Genomic DNA, 25,362 nt, shown 5'->3' with positions numbered 1-25,362 from the left:
AAAGCACTACTGTAAAACAAACACAGTATAGCCACTATAGTACTGTAAATAGTAAAGTAAACTACTGTGTTTTTTCTTTTCAACAATTGGCCAGTAAGTTACTGTAAATACTACTGAAATCACAGTATTTAATTGGTTTTCATTTTACAGTGAATGCATAAAATACTGTAAATGGAAATGCGGTACCTTTACTGTAAAAAGTATTCACAGTAACTTGCTGGCAACAATTGGGCAGTAAGTTACTGTAAAACTACTGAAATCACAGTATTTAATTGGTTTTCATTTCACAGTGAATATGTAAATACTGTAAATGGAAATGCGGTACCTCTACTGTAAACTACAATTACAGTAGTAAGTGTTACCGTAAAAATTACAGTAGTCAAATCATTACTGTAAACAAATCACAATATAGCCACTAGTAGCCTAGGATACTGTATATAGTTAAGTAAGCCTAGCCTACTGTGTTTTCCCTTTTTTAATCTTATCTTTCTTTTAACTCATAATGACATACCAGAGACGGTTGAGAAAGTCAATTTGATGTCAAGAATTAAGGCTTTGATCACACTATTGAGCAAGCATAGGCCTAACTGTGTGTTCAGACCAAGAGCGACTTGAGCTTCCAAAATCGCTCTGGACGCCCTGTAAAGGACGCCGTGGGAAGCCTGGAAGCTTTGGCCGCTCCTGGCCGCTCTGACGTAGTCGCATTCTATGTTCGTTGAAAGTCGTTTGGTCGCTGAACCGCGTCATAGCTCATTACCATAAAGTTAAACCACTTTCAACTTTCTCTAGTCGCTCAAGACGCCCAAAACGCGACGCCGACGGATTGGTCGCTGCTGGCAGCTGAGAGAAGCCGGCTTCCATTGAAAATGAATGACTTCCGGAATCTTTGGAAGCTCAAGTCGCCGGCGGTGTGAACACACAGTAACACATTTCAGCCTAATAATAATTTTCCACGATTGTTTTTAACGGCTGCTTATCGCCTCTTGATAAGCGCATGCGCACACGCAGTAATTCCCATCCCCCACTCCTGACTTTTCAACTCCAGCCAGAGTGACTTCACTTCAACCATCAACCGTCACTTTTCAATCATGACTCTGACTGCAATCTTCAACTCTGTACAAACATCATATTCAAGGTAAGAATTACAGTACTTTTGTATGCCAATTGAAAACGGGAATTTATTAGAAATGTATTGTTTTCACAATGAAATGTTAACCAAAGCCATTATTGTCATGTTAGAATCAGCATAGCACATATCGATAGCTAGAACTAGCGAGCTAACGTCGCTAGCGTTAGCGATGTTAGCTGTTAATGTTAACTTTTCCAGTAACTAACTTAACCATCATGTGGGATTTTTCGAATGATAGTCAATATCATATCTAGCAATAATTCAGTCTGATATGTCGTTATGAATGTAGAGTTTTAGTTTGAATGAAATATCAGACGCAAGTAGCTTAGCTTAAAGTGGCTGTTACCATGCAGGCTGAAGGCTGAAAGCAGACAGACACAGGTGAAAGTTGTTAACGTTAGCAGCTAGTTAGTAACATTACTTTGCGAACTCCATGGGGCATGGGTAGTTAACATTAAACTTAATACATGTAGTGTTGATGCATAATATGTAGCAGCTAGTGTTGCTATAACTGGAAAGAGGACCAGTAAAACAAATTAATGAAGTAGGCTGATGTGTAAGTTATCTCACCCCTAATTTAGGAACTGTAGTTTTGCATAGGCATGCTCATAGATCCGTCATATAGTGGATGTGAAAGGGGAGCATTTGGGGAATTTCAATTACCAGAAATATCATGCCGATAAGTAAAGGGATCTTTAGTTTGTGAAGGGTAGTGTTTGGCTAAATGGTATTCATTTTATAGCCTTTATTTGCCCAATGTTTGGTGACTTACATTGAGGCATGTGTTTATTTAAGATGCATGTGAGTGTAGTAGTGCTTCAGTGATGGTCTTTTCATGTTCTGTGTGTTTTGCAATGTATTAATTAATGTAAGCCTCTTTCTGTTCCCTCTGTTAGTAGGTGGTGTGAGGACTGCTGCCCTGAGAACGCTGTGTCAGAGACACTTAGGCTGTGTGCATTTTGGAATGTTCCAAATGTGTGTCACTTCCATAAGGAAGAAGTTCCAAGCCTGCAAGTGAGTTTACTCACCAAATAGAGACACACGCATATAGCATTTAATATGTGTGCATGTACTGTATTTGTGTCTGTAACTGTTTAGTTTATCCCCTCCTTTCATGTGTCTGTTATGACTTTGTGGGCTCAACTGTCAACAACTGTCCAGGGCGAAGTCGGTCTACCCTGATGGCACTACCTGATGGCACTACCCTGATGATGTCTGTTAGCCATGGCTGCTGCCCTCAACATGGTGTAAGTGTTTGTGTTTTATTTATGTTCATAAATAAACTGATATCAAGAAGTAACATAGATGGTGACAAGGGTGCCTCATGGCAAGGTCATTATAATTTCTATTTCTACATCTGATTGCCTTGCTTATTTTTTAAAGCTATGATTTGTTTTGTATGGCAATTGCTGTTTATTAACAAATTATATGGCAATTGCTGTTTATTCTTTTTAGGAGCCATCCAGAAGTCCCAGCCTGGAGCCAGAGGCTGCTATTGCAAGTCAGATGGGAGATGGCCTACAGTATGTTAGGCATCAGAAAAGTGGTGTTCGCATGAAGGCAGAGTTGCCGCAGGCAATTATGAGATTAGGTATGATATCACATAGACATACTTCTGTTCAGAAGTGTAGGGTCACTTCGAAATGTCCCCTTAAAAAAAAAAAAACACTGGACATATCAAAGTGAACTCCCAAACTTTGCTATGGTGGTGTATTGTACACATCTGCATTACTTCTATCTATTGCACCTGACTAGTGTGGGTTTGCTTTTATTTGTCACACAACCGGAGTAGTTTGCATTAATTACTGTATATTCATGAACGGGGTCAATTGTAATGTATGCTTTCTTTCTCTTTTTCAGACACTTGACATTTACTGCGAAAGGTACCATCAGAGCACCTCTCCCTACCCTGCAGGATACCTATACCAGAAGAGTACAACAACGGCCCAAAAGTATTTCAAAAGACATTTCACGCTCTGACCACGGACTGTTTAAACCACTGAGGTCAAGCAGACGTCTCTGTTCCCACGTGGCAGACTGAGGGAACACCCACAAAACAGACTGGGGATGAGTTTCTTTGCTCCGCATCCTGTACACACAACTCCTTATACTACATTACATAGACTTGCCAGTTGCCATACTGCACTTACACACACTGCGCTTTTAACCCCCTTATCTGTGTCAAATCAGATAAGGTTGTGGTTGTGTTCAAACCATGTCTACTGTTGTCAACATCCACTTCAGTCATACATTTGAAATGTCTTAAATAAATAACAAAAGTTAAAATTGTTTTATTGTCTGCAGTTAACTGAAATATTTTGGAATATGAGTTATTCTATTAATGATTGCTAATGTAAGTTCAATTGAATTCACAGTATTTAACTGACCTAGCTTCTACAGGGAAACAACCAATACTGTAAATACAACTAAAAAAAATAATAATTTAAAATCAATTGTTTTTCACTTTACAGCGAATGCATAAAATACTGTAAATGAAACTGCGGTACCTTTACTGTAAAAAGTATTCACAGTAACTTACTGGCAACAATTGGCCAGTAAGTTACCGTAAATGGAAATACAGCACCTTTACTGTAAAAGGTTATCACAGTAACTTACTGGCAACAATTGGCCAGTAAGTTACTGTAAATGGAAATACAGTGCCTTAACTGTAAAAGGTTTTCACAGTAACTTACTGGCAACAATTGGCCAGTAAGTTACTGTAAATGGAAATACAGCACCTTTACTGTAAAAGGTTTTCACAGTAACTTACTGGCAACAATTGGCCAGTAAGTTACTGTAAATACGACTGAAATCACAGTATTTAATTGTTTTTCATTTTACAGTGAATATATAAATACTGTAAATGGAAATACAGTACCTTTACTGTAAAAGGTATTCACAGTAACTTACTGGCCAATTGTTGCCAGTAAGTTACTGTAAATTTTACAGTAAATTTTTTACAGTGTACCCACTGGACCACCTGCTGGATGGTGATCATAAGGGCATGAAGTATACTTGATGCAAGCTTCCCATAAGGATATTGATAACAGAAGTAGTACTGTAGAACTTTATCCTAAAATTCCTTCCAATGCTCTTAAACATACCAGGAAGTCAAATGCACTTGTAGTGGTTACTAGCCCCAGGCACAGAATGATCTTTCCTGGTGTTTACTAAAGTGGTTACAGCTACTGTACGCTTAAGACTGTGGAACGCACCCATACTGGTAGGCTACTAAAATTCATCAGAGGGGTGGGGCAGCTTTTCAACCAGACACAGAAGTGTGTGTTTTTTTTCATGTCGGCAAGATTACATGTATAGGCCTATTGATAATATTTCATAGTATGTTCAGTAATCTAATCAGGACACAATATGTGGGTAGAGATTAAGATCTTGATCATAATTGTAAAGTGGAATTACACATGCAGCTTGTGTGAGTGTAGACAGACACTAGAATGGATGTTGTCTCTATGATGCAGTGAAGTGGGGGAGTTAGGTTAAGGTGAGATTTTTATGGAGTGCATGGAGAAGTGTGGTATTTATTTATTTTGATTTATGTTTTATTTACAGGGGACAATGCACATCAATGGACATTCTTCATTTACACTCAAAATGTAAATGTGCCAGAGTTAGCAAAATAGCACATTTTCATCTGTAGTCCCTTGGCAGGTCAACACATCATCACAATACATTAATAAAAAGAATACAGGAAATATAGAGAGCAAATTAGCAGAGAAAAAAGAAAGATAGAATAGATACAAAAATTGCTTGGAGTGAGATAAGCCAGCTATTAATGAGCACAGTTTTGGTTGTTTTTAACCCATCTCTTTAGTCTTAAATGATAAATAGCGGGTGCTGTCTCTTATCTCAATTGGAAGGCAATTCCAATAATTTGACGCCCGTACTGAGAAGACTGGCTAAACTTACTACTGTATGTCTAAACTGAACAACACAGTCTCCCCTGGTGACTGCCCTAGTTGCCCTGCCACTGCTGTTCTTCTGTACAAATGCACCTAGTGGAGGAGGTGCAAGCCCATGTAATATTTTGTAAATAAGACAGGCATCCAGGTAAAGTAAAAAACTGTCGAAATGTAATAAATTATATTTAGTAATGATATGACAGTGATGATGATTGTGATTTGATCAAGTGTTTTTAAAGTTTGCTTATACAGGGTTTCTATTGGTTTAAGAGTTGTTCTGCTTGCGTGGGACCAGCTTGTAAACATGATATGTGAGAAAAGATCATGGCATGCATAAAAAGTTTAGCTGCCTCTGTTGTTAAATATGGCCTTTTGTGTCTAAAGTTAGCCAGATTATATCTGATGGTATTAGCCACCTTTTTGACATGCTTTTTAAAAGTTAAATTAGAATCTAAAATGATGCCAAGGTATCTGTATATGAAGTGCTGCAGTCAGGTGTGTGTGTGTGTGTGTGTGTGGATGAGTGAAAGGTTTGACAGAGAGAGCTGAGCTGAGCAGAGAGCAGTAATGCAGATGCAATCAATTTAACTGGCAATATTAAACTTGATAGTTGAAATCCTTTGTGATGTCACAGTTCAATGCAAAGTCAATGGGGAAAAATAAGTTTAAGTTTACAGAACTGATATAGGCCTATATATATGGCCTTAGACTAATTGTCAAGACCTACGTAACAACGTTTGATAGTGCCACAACTCTACAATAATGGAAACAGACATACAGTAGTTGCATAAGATAAGGAAAGAAGGTTTTTCGATAAGGGCGTTGTTAAGTGCTTGTTGACAGCGATGTCAATTTGTAGCAAACTGGTTTGCCGACTTCAAGTAAGATGGTGCACAGAGGCCATACACTCTTCGGCTGTTTATCACTTAAAGTTGGAAAAGCCTACTAGATAAATATCACAGCACTTCAACATTGCTATCTGCTTTTTTTAAATTATTTTTTTGAATGCTCAACCTTTTCATGTGGCCCAAGTAAAACAGAGGCATTCCATAAGTGGCAATATCCAGGATATCCCAACTCAGGGTAATCACCTCTAGTAATCAATCAATCAAGGCCTCCCAACATGTTACATCTCTCCTGATAGAGCTACACTGGCTCCCTGTCTCTCAACAAATCAACTTTAAAATCCTGTTGATGACATTCAAAGCCCCTCATAACCTCTGCCCCCCCATGTCACAGCACTCCTAGACTTGTATGAACTCTCCTTCACTACGCTCATCTACAGTACAGCTGGATCATCTGTACCAAACATCAGGCTCATCACAATGGGAGCAAAGGCCTTTTCCTATGCTGCACCTAAACTGTGGAACTCACTCCCCTCACACATTTGTGCTCTCGACTCCATCTTACAATACAAAACGTCTCTTTTCAGGGTAGCTTTAATGTGCCTTTTACTACCACTGCAGTATTTTTTCCTTTTCTTGAAAGTAATCTATTGGTGAATGGGTTCCTCCAATCTTCTCCATTTGAGAATGATGGAGGCTTCTGTGCTCTTGAGCACTGTCAGTGCTGCAGAAATGTCTTGTGTGATTCCCCAGATCTGTGTGTTCACCAAACCATGTCTCGCAAGTCTATGGACAATTGTCTCAACCTTGTGGCTTAGTTTTCACTCTGACATACAATGTCAGCTGTGAGACCTTATATTAGACGTCTGATTCTGTACCCATATTGTAACGTTTGAGGTGGTATTGTGAACAAACTCAAACTCAAATGCAAGATAGCTGTGTGCCTCTTCTAATAACGTCCAGTGAATTCATTTAGGCACAGGTGGACTCTAATCAAGTTGTAGAAGCATCTCATGGACAATTGATAGAAGTAGTATGCACCAGAGATCATTTGCAAGTCACATAACAATGGTCTGAATGCTTACGTAAATGGTTCATGTCAGCCTAAACAATTCCCTGAATTTGAGTTCCCTTCCTTGTAACATCCCCTTCTACATTCCACAATGGGGAAAGTTCACACTGTTTAAATAACAATTCTATTTCCTTATTAGCAATATACTTGAGGTTAAAGAAACGTAGGTACATGACGTTTGTCACATACAAGAACTTCAGGCATCACGATTATCTTGTTCAGTGACTAGACTACAAGGAAGTGAAATATTTTCTTTTTGAATGGAGAAACACCGTCGGTCAGTTTATGTACTGTACTGTCAGACTGCGGAAATAGGTGTGTTGAAACAACTGAATGCACTCTGCCAAATGAGAGTTCAGGTTAGGCGGTAACACTTTATAATAACTACACACAATTCATCATTTATTAAGCATTTGTTACCTGTTAGTTCATGGTTTGTTCATCATTAGTAATTTATTGTTCATGCATAATTCATAATCAGTAAAGCATTTGTTCACAAAGTTATGAATGGTTTGTTCATATAATAAAACAAATGCTTGTAAATACATGGTATATACCTTATAAATAATGAAACAACCATTTATAAATGAAATCATCCTATTATGAACCAGTTACAAACCACAACAAAAAGGACACATCATTTAACATGACCAATATCATCATCATCATCAACCGTTTTTTTTTATTCAGGAAAAATTGACTGAGCATCAAGCTCTTTTACAGCAATGCCCTGAGTCACAAAACATATAACAACAATAATCAAAATAATAAAACAAGAATAAGAAAAATAATACATAAACAATTTATAAAGCAATAATAATAAAAACAGAGAGAAGAGAAGAGGGAAAAGTATGTATAAATAATAATAATAATAATAATAATAATAAAATAAAAGGTCTAAATATTAGTCAAAGCAAGAACATTTTACAACAGCCATATCATCAATCATACCTTTGAATTGGTCTAGTGACACAAACCTATCTAATTTGAATAATTCTTGGAATTTGTTCCATTTATTAGATGCAAAAAATGTAAAAGCTAATTTACCAAATTCTGATTTAATTTGAGGAGTTTGAAGAGATATAAAACCCTGTGAACGTGTATTGTGGCAGATTGATTTCATATTCAGAAGAGAAGTTAGGTAAGGAGGCAACTTTCCCAGTAATGCCTTATAAACAAAAAGGAGGCAGTGCCTTTCCCTCCTATCATAAAGGGAAGTCCATCCTACATTTTCATATAGTGTGCAGTGATGAGTTCTAAACCCATCTCCAGTTATAAAACGTAGTGAACTGTGGTAAACTGCATCAAGTAATTTCAGAGTGGAAGGAGCTGCATGCATATACACAATGTCACCATAGTCTAGGACTGACAGTATGGTTGCTTGAATGATGGTCATTCTGCTTTCTAAAGAGAAACAGGACCTAATCCTGTAAAGTGCACCTAATTTAATTTTTACTTTTTTTGTAAGATCAAGCACATGAGTTTTAAATGAAAGTTTATTGTCTAGCCATATGCCAAGATATTTATATTGAGAAACTTGCTCAATTTTTGTCCCATTTAAGGAACTAATGTTATAGGCATCAAGGTCACACTTTCTAGATCTAGTAAAGATCATACATTTAGTTTTAGCTTCATTTAGAACCAGTTTAAGATCATTTAAAGACTTCTGCACACAATCAAATGCACATTGAAGATATGACACTGCTTGCTCTACAGATGGTGCATAGGCATAAAGGATTGTGTCATCAGCATAGAAATGCACTTTACAATTTTCCATTGAAGCACAGATGTCATTTATATACAATGTAAACAACAGTGGCCCCAAAATTGATCCCTGCGGGACACCATTATTTAGTCTCAATGGTTCTGAGATAGAACCTGACATGTCTACCCACTGTGTTCTATTAGAGAGGTAGTTTTGAAACCATGTAAATGAAACTTCATCTAGACCCAAAGAGGACATTTTCTCAAGAAGTAACCTGTGATTAACAGTGTCAAAAGCCTTTGACAAATCAATAAACAAAGCTGCACAGTGTTTCTTACTGTCAACAACAGAAGCTATATCATTCATTACAGCAGTTGCTGCTGTAATTGTGCTGTGGCCAGCTCTGAAACCAGATTGATAAGGACTTAATACAGAATATGATGACAAAAATGAACGAAGCTGGTCATTTACAAAGGATTCTAACATCTTTGCTAAACATGGGAGCTTGGAGATTGGCCTATAGTTATTCAAATCATTTGTGTCTCCTCCTTTGTGTAAAGGGGTCACTAGGGCTGATTTCCAGACTTCTGGAATAGAACCAGAGCTGAATGTTAAATTAAAGATGTGAGTCAAAGGTTCAGCAATGACAGGGGCTGCAATCTTTAAGAGATGTGGGTCTAACTGATCAGCACCCAGAGAACTCTTCATACACTTGAAATTACACAATCCATAGAGAACCTCAGATTGGCTTAATGGACTGAATGAGAAGGAAGGGTTATTAGGCCTACTTGAAAATAAAATCCTCTCTTCTTCAGGACTAGTGACACTGAGATTAACTTTAGTCTCTACAACACTATTTTGTTGATCAAACAGAGTACCACATTTGATAAAGTGGTCATTAAAAGCATTACAAATCTCCATTTTCTCATTTACCACTTTAGAATCCAGCATAATTTGTTGAGGAAGAGTGGTTGAAGAAACACCTTTAAGTGACTTAATCACTTTCCAGAATTTTGCTGGATTGCTACCACAGTCAGACAGATTGTTCAAATAATAGGTAGATTTAGCCCTTTTCACCAAGTAAGTGCATGAATTTCTAAGCTGTCTGAAGGTTTGCCAATCTTCAGCATTACCAGAGGATCTTGCTAATGCCCAAGCTTTGTTTCTTTGAGAAATAATCTCACCTAGATCATGACTAAACCAGGGGTTACATCTATTTTTTATTCTCAATCTCTTAAAAGGGGCATGTTTATCTGATAAGGTGTTAAACGTGGTCTGGAAGTATTGCAATGCAAGTTCAGCATCTGGAACAAGATTTAAAGAAGTAAGATCACTGGCATGTAGATCATGTAAAAATGCCTGCTCTTCAAATCTTTTAAAAGATCTTTTGTTTACATACAGAGGCTTTGATCTTTTTCTTCTACCATCTCTAATGCAGCCCACAGGACAATGATCACTGAAATCCATTGGGAATACACAACTATGCATATAATTATGAGGCTTATTAGTAAGAATGAGATCTAACAGGGATGAATGACTGGGCGTTTTCATATTAGGTCGTGTGGGTTCTGTGACTATTTGGGTAAGATTAAACTCATTGCACACATGTTTTAAGTCATCAGCTGCTGGAGACATCCAATCTAGGTTAAGGTCTCCTAAAATGACAGCTTCAGAATTAACCAGAAAAGTTAATTGCTCTGAGAGACTATGTAGTGCATCAGGCTTGGCAGAAGGTGGACGGTAAACGCCCACAATAACCAGAGAACAGCCACCTAGTTTTACGTTAATGGCTAATAAATCAAACTGATCCGGGACAGAGGTGGATACACTTATAGAGAAGCTTAAACTATTTCTAACATAAATAGCTACGCCACCACCCCGTTTAACTCTATCAGCTCTACAAATATTATAACCCTCAAGGGAAATATCTGAGTCATTAACATTGACATTCAACCACGTTTCTGAAATTACAATGACGTCAGGGTCGGCGTCATTTACCCACAACTTAAAAATGTCCATCTTAGGCAAAAGGCTCCTAGCATTTATGTGAGTAAAACCAAGCCCTTTACGTCTCTTAAAATTATGCAACAAGTGCGATATAGGCCTATCAGGCATACCCAAAAGATGATCTCCAATAGGCGAGCGCTCACCAGCAAGAGTCAATGTGCGGTCAGTTGGCATGTTTAGGAGCGGCTTTTTGTTGTTCATGACCAATTTCACAGATGATTCCTTTTTCGTTACATTTGTCATCGCTGGGGCAGAACTGAGTTGGCTTGGTAAGTCCGAGTCATGTGATCCGTTGTCCGAGATGTCAGCCGGAGGAGTAGTCAGCGTAAGGATGCAGCTTTGATGTTCTGTTCTGGATGGCACCAGAGAACCCGTCACGAAATGAGGGACACTGCAGAGCTGTGGTGACATTGATCGATGTGCGCAGCCACCGTGCAGAGACGATCCAGGAGGTCGTTGATCCTCGGGAGCTCCCTGGGTAGGCCTACGGGAGCGACCGGAGCCTCGATGAATATATCTTTTTCTGCGGGAAATCCCCGCTGCCCGGCAGAGATGGAGAGTTTCTTCATTGAGAGCAGCATTTGCAGAAGTGATCTGCATAATCTCAAATGCTGAGTACCGCAAGGCCCCCATGGTCAGCAGTCACTCCGCTAACTTCATGCACAGTCGTGAGTTAGTGAAGTCGCGCAGGTAGCCTACCAGCCAAGTCAATGCATACAAAAGTTCAGCGGCAGTGTATGGTAGGTCTTCATGTTCAAACGCAAACGCCTGGCCTGGCTAGCACAAAGCCTCAATCTCCGGATAGTCAACCAACACCAGTTAGTACAGGGTGGGAAGGGAGAGAGACACTAGCAGGTAGTGCAGAAAGTTGTTTTTGTAGCGTCAACAGTGGACCAGTCCGCAGATGTCTCGCTGATGGCAATCGAATAACAAAAAAACAGCTGCTGTCGGCAGCGCAGGTAGAGCGCAGAGGCAGACCTCACATGGAAAAACGAAGAAAAAGTATGGAAAAACGAAATAAACAGTTTAAATGAAAAGGCTATATATAACTGTGCAGCTAAACTAAAAGATTGCACAATAATTAAGGAAAAATAATCAGGAATAAAATAGTAAATATAAATAATCTGAATAAAAACAGGTCAGACGGAGCGGCTTAAGATGCCAGCGTTCCCGTTGCTAGGAGACATTTTTATGCTAGTCACAGACAACAGTAGTTACTATCCTAAGGTGAGATTTGAACCTTTGAGACATTACCAGTTCCCATCTTATGGTGGGGTTTGAACCTTGCAACTCTGACACACCAAACACATGAACATACATGTACCTGTACTTACCCACTGGACCACCTACTGGATGGTGATCATAAGGGCATGAAGTATATTTGATGCAAGCTTCCCATAAGGATATTGATAACAGAAGTAGTAGAACTTTATCCTAAAATTCCTTCCAATGCTCTTAAACATACCAGGAAGTCAAATGCACTTGTAGTGGTTACTAGCCCCAGGCACAGAATGATCTTTCTTGGTATTTACTAAAGTGGTTACAGCTACTGTACGCTTAAAGGCCCGATCACATTATAGGCGGCATGCGCTGTCCTCACCGCTAGGTTGCTCTTGGTTGAGATAACGTGTTACGATTTTTGTTGCTGTTACCGCTCCTATTTCTATGGTTACTGCTGGGCTCCGCGCAAAAGACCATTCACTTACAGCGCGCTGCGGTCAAAGTTGAACATGTTTCAACTTTGACCGCGGCAAGCGCAACAGCGGCAAAGCGGCAAAATGCCGCCGGCGCTGCGCTTTGCTGAGCACAGCAGCAGACCCGTTTTTGCACTCTCAACCCATTGAAATGAATTGGTTTCATAGCGCATGCCGCCTGTAATCTGATCGGGCCTTGAGACTGTGGAACGCACCCATACTGGTAGGCTACTAAAATTCATCAGAGGGGTGGGGCAGCTGGATTTTAAGCTTTTCAACCAGACACAGAAGTGTGTGTTTTTTTTTCATGTCTGCAAGATTACATGTATAGGCCTATTGATAATATTTCATAGTATGTTCAGTAATCTAATCAGGACACAATATGTGGGTAGAGATTAAGATCTTGATCATAATTGTAAAGTGGAATTACACATGCAGCTTGTGTGAGTGTAGACAGACACTAGAATGGATGTTGTCTCTATGATGCAGTGAAGTGGGGGAGTTAGGTTAAGGTGAGAGTGTTATGGAGTGCATGGAGAAGTGTGGTATTTATTTATTTTGATTTATGTTTTATTTACTTGGGACAATGCACATCAATGGACATTCTTCATTTACACTCAAAATGTAAATGTGCCAGAGTTAGCAAAATAGCTCATTTTCATCTGTAGTCCCTTGGCAGGTCAACACATCATCACAATACATTAATAAAACGAATACAGGAAATATAGAGAGCAAATTAGCAGAGAAAAAAGAAAGATAGAATAGATACAAAACTTGCCTGGAGTGAGATAAGCCAGCTATTAATGAGCACAGTTTTGGTTGTTTTTAACCCATCTCTTTAGTCTAGTTTTAAATGATAAATAGCTGGTGCTGTCTCTTATCTCAATTGGAAGGCAATTCCAATAATTTGACGCCCATACTGAGAAGACTGGCTAAACTTACTACTGTATGTCTAAACTGAACAACACAGTCTCCCCTGGTGACTGCCCTAGTTGCCCTGCCACTGCTGTTCTTCTGTACAAATGCACCTAGTGGAGGAGGTGCAAGCCCATGTAATATTTTGTAAATAAGACAGGCATCCAGGTAAAGTAAAAAACTGTCAAAATGTAATAAATTATATTTAGTAATGATATGACAGTGATGATGATTGTGATTTGATCAAGTGTTTTTAAAGTTTGCTTATACAGGGTTTCTATTGGTTTAAGAGTTGTTCTGCTTGCGTGGGACCAGCTTGTAAACATTATATGTGAGAAAAGATCATGGTATTCATAAAAAGTTTAGCTGCCTCTGTTGTTAAATATGGCCTTTTGTGTCTAAAGTTAGCCATATTACATCTGATGGTATTAGCCACCTTTTTGACATGCTTTTTAAAAGTTAAACTAAAAAATGTAATTCCATGGAAGGAATTACCATTGCATGTAAATGTAAAAAGGTTGCTGTGTAAAACATTGTAGGCTATTAGTTAAAAAGACAACATAGCCTACTGTATGACACAATAAGAACAGATGAATAACAATAACCCAATTACAGTTCCACTGAAATTACTTGGAAACCCACGTTTAAAAAGAGATTAATGAAATGGCATTAAAATTAAGGATAGTATTTTGGAAAATAACTCTTCATTTATTAAAATAATAGACTGAAATAAAGTTGACAACTTCAAACGATTTGCAAGCGCTGACACTTTGTTTAGTAGGCCTACTGAAGTTCACCTACAGTGAAACGACTGGTAGAATAGCTAAGCTTAGCCTACATATTATCTACACTTCAATGCAGGTAAAAAGTACATAGGCTTGTGACGGAACGACAGAGCAAGTTGGCTCGCGCTGCACAGTAGTGCAAAACGTGCCTTCAGTGTCAAATAGTAAACAATCAAAGAGGATAAGGGGATATCGCATACTTCTGTTAGCTTAGACCACATTGGAATACGGAATACAATCTCAAACAACGTCAATCAACAATGATGCTATGCAGCAACAGGTAGGCAAATATAACGTACTGTCAATACTGCAGAAATGTCTTGTGTGATTCCCTAGATCTGTGTGTTCACCAAACCATGTCTCGCAAGTCTATGGACAATTGTCTCAACCTTGTGGCTTAGTTTTCACTTTGACATACAATGTCAGCTGTGAGACCTTATATTAGACGTCTGATTCCATATTGTAACGTTTGAAGTGGTATTGCGAATAAACTCAAACTCAAATGCAAGATAGCTGTGTGCCTCTTCTAATAATGTCCAGTGAATTCATTTAGGCACAGGTGGACTCTAATCGAGTTGTAGAAGCATCTCATGGACAATTGATAGAAGTAGGGTGCACCAGAGATCATTTGCAAGTCACATAACAATGGTCTGAATGCTTATGTAAATGGTTCATGTCAGCCTAAACAATTCCCTGAATTTGAGTTCCCTTCCTTGTAGCATCCCCGTCTACATTCCACAATGGGGAAAGTTCACACAGTTTAAATAACAATTCTATTTCCTTATTAGCAATATACTTGAGGTTAAAGATACTTAGGCACATGACGTTTGTCACATACAAGAACTTCAAGCATCACGATTATCTTGTTCAGTGATTAGACTACAAGGAAGTGAAATATTTTCTTTATGAATGGGGAAACACCGTCGGTCAGGTTATGTACTGTCAGACTGCGGAAATAGGTGTGTTGAACCAACTGAATGCACTCTGCCAAATGAGAGTTCAGGTTAGGCGGTAACACTTTATAATAACTACACACAATTCATCATTTTTAAGCATTTGTTACCTGTTAGTTAATGGTTTGTTCATCATTAGTAATTTATTGTTCATGCATAATTCATAATCAGTAAAGCATTTGTTCACAAAGCTATGAATGGTTTGTCCATATAATAAAACAAATGCTTGTAAATACATTAATACACAGGATTAGATGTTAAAATCCCTTGTGCCAAAATCCAAGGCAAACACACATTAACCCTCTAACCGCCCGGGTTTTTTTTGGATTTTTGCATAAAAAATTCAAAAGGCCATGGCTTGAAAGTGGTCAGAGATAAAGTCCTACTGTAAATGTGAAAATCATTGAGTATGAACTAAAGTTTATAAAGGGAGTACATTTACTCATCTAATTTGCATATTATGACGTCACAGGATGGCAATAGCGTCAAATTATGCACATTTCAGTAGATACTGATTGTTGAACACATTTTAGCAGTTTTACTTTGATTTTTGTAATTTCTCCGACATAACAAACAAACAGGACCACAGCCACATGTAAACCAACAATAGTAAACTATTAGTATTACCACAATCCCTATGTTACTATATAATAAAGTAGCCTGGTCAAATCAGTTCCTATCGCGGATGACTTTGTAGTTCTTCAGAGCCCTATTTTTACTAGACCTGCTGTCTGTACCATGTCAATTACAGACACTATCATCATGATTATCACTGGCACCAAGCACACCATGCTTATTTGAACCCTTTGGTCAACATTGCTGCAGGTAAACATTGACGTACACACGCAAAGACCCACCTCCATTCACAGACGCATCTTGACTGTCACTGCCAATGAACGACCGATCATAATCTCCAAAAGGCAGATATTCTCCTTCAGAATCAGAGTAGGTGAATGGCAGACTCAAGACTTCATAACACACGACTTTGTTTTTTAACATTTGCCGTTTTTCTGCTTCAATTTGTGCATAGCGATCGCGCATTTCACTTCCGCATTATAAACAGGAAATGCGTCTTTTTTTTTTGTTTCTCGCGAGTAATGCAGGCACTTCCTGAAAACTTTTTTACTCGAATTTGGGCTTGAATCGAAGCTCTGGATGTCTGCCAACTAGTGGTGGAGAGTACAAAGGCGATTTGTCACCCTACTCGGATCTACCGTCTGTTTTAATCAGTGATGTTGCTTGTCGCCGTACGGCGCCTTGGGCGGTTAGAGGGTTAAGAAGCCCCTGTCCAAAATTAGCTTAAAGAAGCAGGCTAACCACCAATCTGTTAACCAATGGTCACAAACACAAGACAGATGGCCAATCCCACAGCAGTATATGGTATACAGCATGTCATTGGAGTTATCAAGTGGGCACCCTCATTCACCGATGTTTCGTTATGTTAGGCCCACGACACCTCATGAAGGCTTAAAGAGTCACTTCACCCCATAACTCCACCCACTTCACATTTCTGAAAACGGCTTTGAAAATGGGCGAGACGTTCTGAAATTTGGAGAGAGAGTGCAGCACTGCTGCAACCAATCAACCATGGTGATTTCGTGTCAATCTGGGAATGAATGCTGCAGACATGGTTTATCACAGGTAGGCTAATCAGGGCAGCAGGTGTTGGGGCGTTTCAGTCCTAATTTGTAACGACCCGGTGACGTAGTGTCGGACTAGAAGTGCAGGACAACGTCAGCATTCCAATAGTATTTTGGACCAACATGCCATGGCATGTTTTCAAACGGTAGTATGCGCGAGAGAGCAATATCTCCAATGCAAAGTCAGACGAAATGTTACTTTTGTCGAGAAACACGATTTTTGTCAATATTAACCCTGGTAATAGTACAGTTCACCACTTATGAGTATTTTCAATCAATCAACAGCTCAAAAAACCTATTTTAGGGTGCAGTGACCCTTTAACAGTGAAACCAGCGTCCTGGAGTCACTCCCCTCCATGCTGCCACCATACTACCACATTGCAACAAACAAACCAGCTAGTTTAGCTTGTGCTACGCTACATGCTACCACCACATGCTGCCTCCATACTACCACATTGCAACAAACAAACCAGCTAGTATAGCTTATGCTACGCTACATGCTACCACCACATGCTGCCTCCATACTACCACTAGTTTAGCTTGTGTTACGCTACATGCTACCACCACATGCTGCCTCCATACTGCCACATTGCAACAAGCCGACTTGCTTGTCTTAGCTTGCGCAACAAGCCAACTTGCTTGTCAGCTTAAGAACCTTAACCAACACACCACACACACCCATACTACCACTTTGCAACAAGCCGACTTGCTGGTCTTAGCTTGCGCAACAAGCCAACTTACTGGTCAGCTTGAAAACCTTAACCAACACACCATAAACCTAGGCACCGTGTCTCAAACACAAAACAAATAAGCCAGCTAACTTACCTTACCCCAGGAAGTAGAGTTTCTCCTTACCCACAACCATTCACTTGCTCGTTCTGCTGTCAAAGACATGTTACTAACCACTTGCCTTAGACTTCGTCCACGAATGCCCAACTCAGACAGCAAGCCAATAGCAGATCTGGCCACAAACCCTCGTGCACCGACTTCAATAGGCCTTAATCTCACACTCCAACCTCGCTGCGCTGCCTCCTCTGCTATTTCAGTGTATTTTGCTCTCTTTAACTCATTGGCCTCTTCTACTCTGTCTTCCCAAGGAACAGTTAACTCGACCAGGATAACCACTTTATCTCTATCTGACCACAGAAGAATGTCGGGTCGCAACCTAGTGCTCACTATATGCGAAGGTACTGCCATCTGCTGGCCTAGATCAACCTTCATTTCCCACCTCGCTCCATTAGCTAAAGAGCCGTTTTTACACCTGGCCTTCGTGGAACGCTGTTGACCCCCCTGACGTACAAAGTTAATTTGCTTAACATCCTTACTTGCTGCTAGTGAATTAACTTCTCTCCGCTTATCCTCAATTGCTGCTGCTAAGCATTTCAGTACTTGCTTGTGACGCCATCAGTGTTGGGAAAGTTACTTTAAAAAAGTAACTAGTTACAGTTACTAGTTACTACTTTCAAAAAGTAACTAAATTAGTTACTCAGTTACAAATTATAAAAGTAACTAGTTACTTCAGAAAGTAACTGGTGCGTTACTTTCAAGTAAATTTTTAAATACGAACCCACCTCTTTAACGGAACTTAAAATACAGGTGTATGTTCAATTGTTAATAATAAATCTCAATATTGTAATGAAATGGGCAAATGGACATTTAATACAATAGCCTACATTATTAAGAGAAACAATGTACACACATCTTTCTAATGTTGCTGAGGGAGTGAGACTCCAATCAAATGGCATGTATGTAGTTATTATGTTTGTAGCCTATAGTGGATCGATGCAAATAATACAATAGATGTTTTGGAACTTTTTTTAAATATTTATTGCCCCTCAACAGGCCAGAACTGGGCAGAATTAAAGTAGGCTATGCCTCTAAAACGGATGATTCCAGTCCTTGATTATGATTGGCTGAATCGCGTCCGATGCTGTTGTTTATTCCACCATAACCTCACACCTTGACCGCATTTCGTTAGTAGGCTAATGCGCTACCACAACCAGCACAAAAGTTCGTGGCTTATTCTTAATTGTTAAGCTTCTGTTGCTTTGGTTTTGTAGCCGTCTCCTTCGCTTTCGGCAGTCTTGGCCACTCATTTTGTGGAGGCATGCGATGTTGAGAGATGTTTGAGTGAGTTTGAATTAGGCTACTCGACACTGATGTTTACAAGGCACTTGACTAGGACATAATGTGCATTTGACGATTACATTCGTTCTTTTCATTTCATGGAAGAAAAATAATGACTGTAGCCTACTTCCATTTAGCGAATGCTGTTTTTGGAGTAGCCTATTTGCGTTCGCCATACCGATTTCACTTTGACCAACTCGCTTGAGATGCGCCGCGCTGTGTGTCGAACTAGGCTACTATGCAAGTTTAGGAACACCCGCCCAACTCTACCTCTGATTGGCTTACCATGAAATTTTACTCAACCTCAGCCAATCGTCAGTATGTATGCGCTTGTCTCGTGCTCACTACCCAAGGAAGAACAGTGAAATTAATCTGCCTCGCCCTCGGCTCTGAGATCTAGTTGGTCTGATGGAGAGAAAAAAAAAATATTATAGCCTATAGTAACGCACCGCATTTTTTCGCAGTAACGGTAACGGCGTTATCAAGATGGGAAAAGTAATCAATTAGATTACTCGTTACTGAAAAAACTAACGCCATTAATAACGCCGTTATTCCCATCACTGGACGCCATGTATAGCGCCCCTGGGTGAGGCTTACCTTGCACCCTGATAGGATATGGTGGAGGCTACCCACACACGAACTAAATGTACATTTATCATCCTCACCAAACCATTGACTTAAGTTCTTGGGAGATGGGAGCACATCATATGTAGCACCTAACATAAATCTAATCCTGCCAGCATCCATGCCCCATAGATCTTTCCATTTAATCTGCTTTTTTTCCACCCCTTCCCAGTTTACCCACTGCCCTTGTCTTGCCTGTGATACTGCCTTGGTACATCCAACAGTCTCCTCCTGCCTATGCATTTCCTCCACAACCATTTTCCTCCTTTCTCCTGCAGAAGCCTTGCTCCACAAAGGTTTACTTATGTCTAAACCTAGACCCCCCCGCCCATGCTGCACATGACCCATTATGTCTCTATGCCTCAATGCTGATTGAGCTTGCTTAACTGCCTGCTCTGGGTTCCACTTCCTCCCTGCCTTAACTGTAGGTGCAACTTTCCTCACCACTGGGTCCTTAGACTGAGTAAGAGTCATTTCCAATCTAGCCTTGGCACACTTAAATTCTTCTGTCAGACTAGATATTGGCAACTCCACAATGCCCTTCCCGTACAAGGCTACACTGCTTAAGCAGCGAGGCACTCCAAGCCATTTTCTCACAAAGGAATTGATCATTTTTTCTAACCTTTCAACCTTTGACAGAGGAACTTCATAGACTGTCAATGGCCACATTAGCCGGGGCAATAAGCCAAACTGCAAACACCACAACTTAAGCTTACCTGGTAGTCCTGACTTGTCAATTTTTGTAATACCTTGCCTAGTGACCTGTCTTAATTCTTCAACCTGTACCTTATCATTAAGGCTTGCATCATACCATCTTCCCAAACTCTTCACTGGCTTATCCATAACTGTGGGCATCACCTCCTTATCAATAACAAACTTCTTATCTACTACCTTCCCTTTGACAATTGAGAGACTCCTAGACTTACTAGGCTTCACCTTCATTCGAGCCCACTGCAGATTGCTATTTAGCTTATCCAATAACCTGTTGGTGCATGGGACGGTAGACGTCATAGTTGTCATGTCGTCCATGAAAGCCCTAACTGGGGGGAGGCGTAGCCCTCCCTGCAGTCTCTCCCCACCCACTACCCATTTTGATGCCCTAATAATGACCTCCATTGCCATTGTAAAAGCAAGTGGGGAGATGGTACATCCCGCCATAATCCCTATCTCAAGCTGCTGCCACCCTGTGGTGTACTCCGAAGTAGTAAAACATAGTTGAATATCCAGAAAGTATGCTTTCACTAGGCTTTTAATGCTACCTGGAATTCTAAAGTAGTCAAAGGCCTCCCACAACAGACTATGCGGTACTGATCCAAAAGCATTAGCCAAATCCAAGAACACAACATGCAGGTCTCTCCTCTCACGCTTCGCTAACTGAATTTGGTGCCAAATCATGCTGGTATGCTCTAAGCACTCGGAGAAGCCAGGGATTCCAGCCTTTTGCACCGAGGTATCAATTAGCTTATTCCTTTCAAGATAACTTGTCAGCCTCCGTGCCACAACACTAAAGAAAACCTTCCCTTCAACATTCAGTAAGCTAATTGGTCTAAATTGATTAATCTCCACTGCATCCTTTTCTTTAGGAATAAATATTCCCCCAGCCCTACGCCAAGCCTTAGGAATACACTGCTTTTTCCACACTACTTTCATTAACTGCCACAGAAATCTCAAAACACCTGGTGCTCTTATACAGTCGGTAGGGCACCCCATTAGGTCCCGGGGCCGAAGAGGCCCTTGCATGCTTAATCACTTCTTGCACCTCCTTCCACCTTGGTGGACTGTCATCACACTGGCTACTTACATCACCAATAGGCGGGATATCAGCGGGTATATACCTTATAAATAATGAAACAACCATTTATAAATGAAATCATCTCCCTATTATGAACCAGTTAGAAGTTACTTTGATCATCATTTGTAAAGTATTACTCCTATGTTAATTCTCATACTGTAATTCATGATTAACTCAGGAGTTACAAGTTGTTAGTTAAAGAGCAAGGCCACAATGGTGGCACCTAGGGATTGAACCCCCAATTCTTAGGCTTACAGCATGCTAGCCCAATGCCTTATCCACTACACTACCCCTGCCCATTGCCATTGTAGCTATAAAACAAATCAAAGCAGATCCCATCTAATTGAGAACCTTAGCAGAGGTAGTGTAGTGGTTAAGGAGCAGGGCTATCATTCTGTTGCCTGTTCAGTTGAGGGTTTGATTCCCAGCTTCTGCGGTTGTGTTTAATTTGTGTATGTCGCTCTGGATAAAATTGTCAGCTTAATGAATGAATGTGAATGCAATATTTACAAGTCATTTGCAAATGTGTAGCAAGGCATAAAAGGTCCTCACTTTAGATGAGCTCACAAATATCATTAACTAATAACTGCCTTTTGTCTGGTAGAGGGCCTTTCAAGTGATACAGATTGTTATTAAAGTATGTACACCTACAGTATTCATTCCCTGTGGTAACTGATGGAACATACATCCAACTTGTAAAAGTTCTCTAAATGCATGTCATTATTCACCACTTTATCTGAAGGGCCACAAACATGATGAACTCATGAGCAATTCACCGTTAATTAATGTAAATTGACTATTTATGCATGACAACTTCATTCACGCATTTTAAAGCACAACCTGTTCATCACTTTACCTGAGGGGCCACAGACATGATTAATTAATGAAAAGATAATGCTTAGCATTAGCATTAATGATGGCATGCCTATATTTAAACAATGTGGATTCTTCGATATTCTCTGAAAATTATCTTAATTAGTTCATGATGAGTTAATGTATAGTCTACTTACCCCTTGGAACACATTTCAAAAACCAAGAAATCAACATGATCATGTGTAATTGATCTTCTTCTTAATGATTTACCCACTGTACGTAATGCTCAAGATGATTTGTTGTCCATACCTGATGTCATTTATGACAGACAATGAATTCATGTTAATTAATGAGATTTTCATGTATAATTAATGCATGAAATGAAGTTAATGAAGTAACTCATGATAATTCATCATATTCAGTTAACATGATTTTTTTTAATTTTTTTTATTTTAGTTTTTATTAGGGACCATGTTAGCCTGGGTTTCCCATACTGCCTTGCGCGGTGATTTCTTTCACGCTGCTAAGGCAGTCTGGAAACTAACGCCCCCATGTTCGCCTGATGTTGGAGGCCAATCACAGAACAGGGGAGAAAGCAAGACCATGAAGAGCTATGCAGAGACGCATTTGATTGACATCCGTGGCGCCCAATGAACGGATCTGGGCATTTTTTCAAATACGAGAAAATGAACGTCTGGTTGCCAGACCACGTCTCATTTGAGAAGTGGGAGGCGTTAGCCAGGCTAGGACCATGTACAATTTCAAACATAAATGTTGCCATTTCATGCATTGTACCAGAGTTAGCCTAGGGCTAATTTACATCTGCATAATTATATAAATATTAACTTTTATAAATAGAGGAAATAATGTTTAAAATTTTTAATGAACGCTCCTGGCATAATTGTGCAAGTGTTTATTTTACTAAGTGGCAATCACTTTTCCCATACATACATTTCAAAAATGGTAGGAACTCCGTAAAGTTCGTCACAGAAAAAAATGTCCTTTGGTGTTATGCAATAACCTGATGTTAAGTTGGCCAAAATCATGGACAACTACATTAAGTTGAAAGACCCCATTCAAGGTCATGTGACCCCAATGAAGCCCTGGAGCAGTGAACATGGTGAGAATTTCTCTCAGAATTGCTCAAATATTCAACTATGTTTTCAGACCACTGAAGTTGTTAAGTTTTTTTGTCCTTTGGTGTGACACCCCTAAATGCCGTTTTTGTATTCAAATTTGTATTTTTAACAGCAGGACTATGTAATATTATGCAAATGTACAGTAAGCGTTACTTGAGAATGGCCATTTCACTCACGCTTTGCCTGATTCACGTTCGGCGTGAAATGTATTACAGCTGCATTACAACTTACCGCCACTAGATGGCAGTACAGTCCGCTGTAGCATTGCTGCGGTGTGATTGATACTGTAGCCCAGTTCTACTCATTCAATAGGCGGCCAGGAAGCAACCTCTAGTGGCCCAGCCCATATAGTATATTTCGGAAATGCCAACAGAAATCCCTAGCAGCCTAGTCACCTACAGACTGCAACACTACAACTCTTTATTGTTTTGTTTTTTCGGTTGTTTGTCAATTCAGTCTGGCACTCTGAAAATGTTCGCAAGGCTCTGCACTTCGAAAAAGACGAGCATGAACTAACAAACTATTTGTCATAGTTCAAAATTGCCATTAACACAAGCAGCAGATTGAAATAACACTTTATGTTTCATTCGAGAGTTTGACTGCGTCTCTATAATAGTTCCGTAATCTGACGTAGGCTATTTCCTCATGAATGTAATTCTGTAATTTCTCTTTGGATATCTATCTATCCAAGGGCGTCAGTTTAGTTTTCAGGGGACAAAAACGCTATTTTACAGCTTGGTTTGATAAGTGCTGGGGACATACATTTTATATGATCTTAACGATGTTGAGGACTTGTTGCGTTTCTGACTCTGCTGCGCCGTTGCCGCCAGAACCAGTTTTAAACGCACGCCTAGGCTATATGTAGGTTACTTTATCAGCTTCGTACTTAAATTGCTCATTCCGAGGAGAATGAAGGCTAGTTCGCTGGCTTCTATCATGTCCTCAGGACTCGGCTCGCGCAAAAAAAAACGAAACCAGAGCCAGAGTGATGCTGAAACCGGTCTGTGTCCTAGTTCATTCTAACTCCACGAAAATTACCACCGCTGGTTAGTTTCAGGGACGTGCACAGGGGGGTTGCTGAGGTTGCTCGGGCAACTGCCCATATGCCCTTCTCGAATCACGTTGCCCAAAAAATGATAATAAATCATTGGCTGAAATGGATGCAGAATTTCACGTGGGCCTAGATTTTTTTTTTAATCGCAAAGTAAAAGTAGCCTCATTCACTTCCACTGGGGCACCGAGAAAGAAAGCCAGAGGGAGGGCAAATTCTGTTTACGTTGTAGGCTATAGCTGCTGCGCTGCACGCGACCGGCACCTGAGTTGAGCCTGCCCTGCACGACAGTCTATCGCGGCCCTAGACGAAATATATTGTCACTGTTGTCTGGTGAGACCTGTCGAGTGGAGTTGAATAACAGACAGGCGACAGGTCTTAGGTGAACACTCGAATGACGAGCCCCCGGTTTATTAAAATTAATTATAACCGTAGCGCCCCTACAAATAGCCTATAGCTGGCCAGCTAACACCACATCTCTCTTTCTTTATAATAGCCAAACACAACTAGTATAAACAAGACTTCATAAATGTCATAAATGTGTGATTAGCAAAGTGAACCACTAAACATGAGTCAAACACAACTAACACCACAAGACCTAGGCTACTGCCTCCTCAACATTGTCGGAAAAGGTTAGTTTGTGATGTAGGCTAATAAATATCATACAACTTCATGATTACTGTTCGTTTGTTATAACAAACGAACAGTAGGCTAATCATGAAGTTGTATGATATTTATTACAATCTCCAAAAATCCAGGCTGAGTTTGCTACGTTGAGCCTAAATAATCAGACAGATAGCTTGCAAGCAGACAAGCTGGCCGTTGTCCCATAGCAGGCTATAGGCAAGACCGATCAAGTGATTTGAAACATAGAAAATATTATAACGATTAGTCTAGTCTAGTCTTTGACTTGAGTCGTTTTCCAAGCATCTGCCGTGCCGACTGAGGCATTCCATTCAAATAGTAGCCTATACACAAAATGCCTGCAACAATGTAGGCCTTTTCCAAAAACAATTTTAGTTACTTTAACTGGAAGTGAAAGCTAGGGGTATTTAAGTATCTTTGCCTTGGTCTTGTCTTGGTCTTACTGTCTCTGGTCGACATAGTGGTCGGGAGATTTGCAACAAATTACAAACAACAAATTTCTGGCGTAG

At 39.9% G+C, this 25,362-nt stretch overlaps 1 long non-coding RNA gene across 3 annotated transcripts; it reads left to right on the top strand.

Annotated features, from left to right (window-relative positions):
- The first annotated feature begins 1,039 nt into the window (after positions 1-1,039).
- On the top strand, positions 1,040-3,418 carry LOC134062338 (uncharacterized). 3 transcript variants are annotated; one of them, XR_009935437.1, is made up of 5 exons: positions 1,040-1,135; positions 2,026-2,143; positions 2,228-2,376; positions 2,585-2,720; positions 2,990-3,418. It is a non-coding gene; the product is annotated as an uncharacterized LOC134062338 (long non-coding RNA). The 3 variants fall into 3 exon arrangements; XR_009935436.1 differs by lacking the exon at positions 1,040-1,135 and having other exon boundaries at positions 1,747-2,143; XR_009935435.1 differs by lacking the exon at positions 1,040-1,135 and having other exon boundaries at positions 1,749-2,143; positions 2,291-2,376.
- Positions 3,419-25,362: the final 21,944 nt, after the last annotated feature.

This window comes from Sardina pilchardus, chromosome 17 (genome assembly GCF_963854185.1).
Source record: "Sardina pilchardus chromosome 17, fSarPil1.1, whole genome shotgun sequence".
Classification (NCBI taxonomy): domain Eukaryota; kingdom Metazoa; phylum Chordata; class Actinopteri; order Clupeiformes; family Clupeidae; genus Sardina; species Sardina pilchardus.
The sequence above is the reverse complement of the archived record's forward strand: the minus strand, read 5'-3'. Positions and strand labels throughout refer to the sequence as shown.